This window comes from Lutzomyia longipalpis, chromosome 1 (assembly GCF_024334085.1).
Source record: "Lutzomyia longipalpis isolate SR_M1_2022 chromosome 1, ASM2433408v1".
Classification (NCBI taxonomy): Eukaryota; Metazoa; Arthropoda; class Insecta; order Diptera; family Psychodidae; genus Lutzomyia; species Lutzomyia longipalpis.
This window is the reverse complement of record NC_074707.1, coordinates 9,224,256-9,229,911: the sequence shown is the minus strand read 5'-3', so window position 1 is coordinate 9,229,911 and position 5,656 is coordinate 9,224,256. Positions and strand designations below refer to the sequence as shown.

Genomic DNA, 5,656 nt, shown 5'->3' with positions numbered 1-5,656 from the left:
GACTCCTCATCCGACAATCACGGTGATCCCTTCGTGCTGGAGAAAGCACCTACCCCAACCAGTGGTCCAAGTCTCCAAAGAGGAGCAATTGAGGGGAGAGTCGTTACAGCGGATGCGTGCGCATGGATTTTTCTTCATCTCCAAACTCGTGGGCTTCAGAATTTCCACGCGGAGGGGTAGAAGAGCTGATAGTTGAGTTGAGAGTACCTACTCCATATAGCAAACCCCCGCCCTAGTGCAGGGCTGGGTGGCTCTCCCATCAAATTTTAAGCAACATAATTTTTGAGCATGTGATATTCATTCCTCTCCGAAAAGTCCTCGTGCGGCTACAATTCACTTTTTAGTGCCACGACAATAGGAAGAAGCTGAAGAGACAAAGGAGACCACCGCATGGGGAGAAATAATTTATGAGGGAGCCCATCCCAACTCATCATCTCCATCCGTGGTTTGAGGGGACACAAAATTGCAGAGATGCCGATGGTTGGGGAGTTTTCCTCCTAAAGAGAGATGAATCCACAATACGTCACTTCCTTCCTTGGTATTTTTAGTTGTTGGTCTTCTGCTTCACAGCTCTTGCAATGAAGCTCACAGGGATTCGCTCTGGGCACATAATATTTATTACTCTGTTTGTCTAACTCGGATTATATACACATACATAGCGCATGTGGTGGATTTTGTAAAAAGCTTCGTGAATAAATTCCCAAAATTAATCTTTTATCTAATTAATTTTAACCACTTGCTTAGAGTTTAATTTGGAAAGAATCCAATTTGTGTTTTTTTTTTCTTTAACTATTTCTGGTAATAAAATGCTGCTTAAGAATTTCTCACTGCTTCGTACATTCTTGTTTTCTTCTCAACTCCCTTAATTCAATTTTATTCTCCCGTTGGCATTTTTATTGTCGATTAAGAATGCAATTCTTTGTGAGTTTTGCTTTGAAATTACGATTTAATGACAATTTTAATTTTCACCGAAGAATTTAGATTATTTTATGTTATTCTAAAAATTTTATTCTTGATTTTAAATATCTGATATTGGGCCTAATTCAGCGACCAAGAAACCCTTGAAATCTTTAAATTTTGTACTGTTTCAAGATTTCAAGCGAATTTCAAGGGTTTCTTGGTCGCTGAATAAGGCCCATTGCTGGTAAGATTGAAAATATTTTCTTTTCTCAAGTTTAAAGAGTTTAAATTAAGAATTTTCAGGTTTCTTAAGTTCCAACGAAACAAATTTTTGGATTCTTTTTTGTTCAAAATGATTTATTTTTATTCTCAGGCTCTGTAATTAAAATTTTAATTTCTTTCTTTTAAAATCACAGACAAGCTTCGTATTTTCAAAATTTGCGTAACTGTTTTATGGTCTCTTGGGCTTTACTAAACATGTTTCGTGTTTTCAATGTTCCGCAATTTTTCTTGGCAGATCTATTATATTTTTCACATGAATTTCTCACCAGTTTTGAGTTAGTTTTCTTAAATTTTCCTTCACTTTCATTCTGACAGTTTGGTTTTTTTTTAAAATAAAAATTATTTTGGAAATTTTAAGAAAACAATAAGATTATACAAGGATATCTACGTCACAATATCAGTATAATAATACAACCCTTTCCGGCTAAAGAAAAAATCACCGTAATCAGAAAGCACAGAAGTAATTCAAGCTTACCCATCTACGTCATCGACATTCATCACTCAGCCGAGAGGGTTTTCTGTAGAGCTTGCGAAGCTTTTTAATGTTTTAAGTCTCGAAAAAGGTGCCTTTCACATTTTTTTCCAGCCGCAACATAATGCAATTGTGTGCTGCCTTTTCTCATTTATGCATTCAATATTACTTTCTGCAAAAAGCTTTTCCGCCTCCATCACAGGGAAAGAGCTTTCGATGACATTTCCCTCGTCATTTGCCAAGAATCAAGAGAACACAATACATTGCATGCAGTGAAAGCTACCCCATTCCCTTCCCCATACTTAGGGGGAATTTTCAATTTGTCGCGTACATTTTTTTTTCATTGTTGCGGAAAGAATTCAAAGAGACTGCCTGTTGGGTATTTGCACAAATTGGATGAGAAACTTTTGATTGCCATTTTTCACTAGAAAAAAAAATGAAGGACACAATTTGAATAATTAATTGTAGCCCATTTATTATATTCGTACAAAACTAACCAACCAAAAATTTACAATTACAATCCAATTACATAACGCCACCAATTAATCACGTACTGTGGTTAAATTAAAAAAAAAGCTCAATGTGCATTTGAGGCCATAAAAATATGCAATTTTCTGGGTATATTCACTGCAAGTTCCGACTGAGCTTTTCTGTGGCTTCCGCATGACTTTCTACTCGTGTGTGGCAAAGAGGCTTTTTTTCGCCTTGCTGCTCAATACCACAGAAATCTCACATTCTTCTAAAACGAGGCAATTAAAATGGATTTTGTGTGCGATAAATGCCACTGCACACAGTTAATTATTTTTCCTATATAATGTAGCTTTCCTTTATGCTGAAAAAGAAAATTTATTGTACTTTAGATGAAAATTATTAATTAATATCACTCCTAGAGATGCTCCGGTGTGGAAACTCTATGAGAATTTCCAAGAAAATTAAATTAATTTATTTAATAAACTTTCCAGTCATCCGAACGAAAAAAAATTCAACAGGTTTGCTTGCAGAAAATAACACAAAGATTATTTATTTTTAGACAAATTTAATTAGAAAACTTTCAGCTTCATATTTATTTTTATTTAATTTTTCATTTTATGTTCTCACGGAGTTTCCCGTGTTTGCTTTTATAAATTTTCTTTTCTTTTTTCTTCAAATTATCATGAAAATAGTATACAAAAGTAAAAATATATATTTTTCGGAAAAGGAAATTGTTGTGCTTTCAATTATGCTCTAAACTATCTAGAATCAAAAATTTCTGCTAGGAAAATTTTAATTGGCAAACAAAACACTAAAGTTGCAAAAAATCTTTCATTCACGCCCTTTGTCCCCATTTTTATTTAATTAAAATTTCCCCAGAATTTTTCACATGATTTTTCACGAATGTTTCTACATTTTTTTTCTCTCTCTAATATTTGTAAAAAATATTATATGAAAGTATAGAAAACAAAAGAAACAAAAATGAATTTTTCCAGGAAAGGAAAATATTGTGTTGCAATTAATGCAACATAAAAGCATTTAGAACCAAAAATTGTAACAAAGGAAATTTTAATTGGCTATTTTTCTTAATTTTTCGGGCAATTGGAGTTACGAAAAAAAATCTCCTACGTTATTGCACTTTGTTCCAATTTATTTTGTATGTACATTTTCCGGGTAAGTGACCGGATGCGGTAGGAAAAAAATAAATGTTAATGCAACTCGGACCAATGAAACTTCCCCATAAAGTTAAATTATCTGGAAATTGTGCAATTGTCTGTTCTTTCTACCAACCGCACCATAATTATTATTTTTTTCCTCTCGAGTAAAGAGCATGTGGCTTGGTGGAGTGGCATCCATCTCAATTCAAAGATGGAGGTGGATGGGGGGTGTGTATTATGTGAAAGTTTATGAAACGATCTCTTTGCTCCATTAGGTGCATTTTCCACGCACTCCAGATGCCGCCCCGCCACTGAATGGGGCGACAATAGGAGCCAATTTTCAATTCCATCGTCCACGTAATGGTGTCCACATTGTGTTAGGAGCAGCAAAAGGAGTGAGAGCACAATTTAGTGAGTACGTATTAATTGATGGTGCGCGCTTAATTGCTTTTTAATTACTCCATGGACTCCATTAGAGCGCATTTTGGGTTGCATGTGTGTGCTCTTTTTGCATGGGAAAAGATGCTTCATGAGGTGCAACACACTACACCCACTCCCCCACACTTTGCACTCCCTCAGGTGAGCTATTTAATTTTTCCCATCCAAGTGTACATATATGTAGAGAAAGTTCGAGCACTTTCCCAATTATTGCGTATTAATTCGATTAATTGGGGATGAAAGTACAAATTGAATTATATGCTTTTCTTCTTCACACGTAAAAGCATTATTCTTCCACACAAAAAGTTCCACTTGTATGTGCCAGGATGAGGGGGAAAAAGAGAATAAAAGTTTAGTCTGTAATTGGCAGAGCTTTTGGAGGGGTGTGTGAATGCGGTGGAAGTGCAATGCTGTAAAATTAAACTCAAATGCTATCTAAACTCCTTATGGGCTCAGACACCTGTAAAATTACCTGTACCTGCATATCTCTTCCTCTTTTTCACTTTTGTTTCCTGTCAAGGAATTTTTTTCTTCTTCACTCCTTCTAAATGAACAAAAAGCTGCATTTTATTTTCTCTGACGAGAAAAATGGCAAGCATTAAAATACTTTGTATAACCATTCTTTCGTCTTCCAAATTCGTTAGAACTTAATGAGACTTTCATCCCACTGAAAGTTTTAATTTTCCCCGGGAAAACCTTTGATAGGTGCACACGGATAAGTTTAGGAAACTTTCCCAGCAGCAGCATTGTATTGTGAGGAAGACAATTTAATGAAATGCAACTGGAGTCTACTGTCAAACAATGAATTTATTGCTGTTGCACAGGGAGAGGGAAATGTTGTGCGCAAAGTTAATGATTCCAATTGAATTGTCGCTTGATTAAAAGTAAATTAATGTTCAAATTATTGCTTCAAGTTCTTTGGAAAAAGAAATATTTTTAGAGTTTTTAAGGGAGAGACAACAACACGACGATTTCTCGTCTTTCCAGCGACGTCTTGCTCAATTTTAAAGCAAAAGAATTTTTTTTCTTGAAAAATGTATTTTTAAACAAAAATAACTTTTCAGTCTTTATTGATTGAAGGGCATAATAAAAGTTTTATTAATTCATTCATTCATTCATTGAGTAAAAAGACGACAATCTTCTCATTTTCTAGGGACTTCTTGGTATATTTTTCCAAAAGAAATTATTTTCTGGGAAAAAATCATTTTTTGGAAAAAACATAAATTTTAAGCTTTCTGCCCTAAACCGAGAAGAAACTTTTTATACAAGAAATTAAATTGCAGAAATTTTAATTGCCCGATAACGAAGGTTGTTCTCAAGGAGTAGAAGTATCCTCCCAACGCTACATCATCTATGAATAGTTGAAATTAATAATTTCAACATGAGGTATGAGCATGAGGAAAAGCGCCGTGCACCTCCAATTTATCCTTCCACCTCTCTCATCTCCAAACACTTATCTTTCGCTCCAAAAATGTATTCCTAAGCAGACACATGCACTTGAGAGACACTCAAAAGAGAAATGAGTTTCCCTCGAGTTTCATCGCTCGCACACGAATATGGTAAGAAAATATTGTGTGAGAAAATTCCCATGAGATGCTAGCAGTGTCGCCGTGAGCTACACCCAGGCAAAAACCCAAGGAGTGGATCATTAAAACAATTGGATTTCTCACACTTGCATGCGAAGGGATAAAATCAAAATTCAATTAAGCGAGAAAGTGAGTATTTTGGTCCTCCTGAATTCCACATTCCAATCACGTACCATGCTGGCGCAAAAAGCAAACAAAGTGGAATTGTTTCCCAGAAGTGTAATTGGCGACAAATTCTGATTCTTGCGATACACACGGTAAATAATTCAGTAGTTAGGACATTTTGTGGTGGTTGTGGCTACAAGAAAAATGGTGTCACATCGAAAATTCTACCCCAAAATTCTCGAGAT

General features: G+C 35.2%; 1 protein-coding gene across 1 annotated transcript in view; it reads right to left on the bottom strand.

The window, feature by feature from the left end:
* LOC129787507 (C2 domain-containing protein 5) overlaps positions 1-5,656 on the bottom strand; it is a 970,947-nt gene that overhangs the window by 468,666 nt on the left and 496,625 nt on the right. The gene's annotated exons all lie outside the window — the stretch shown is intronic.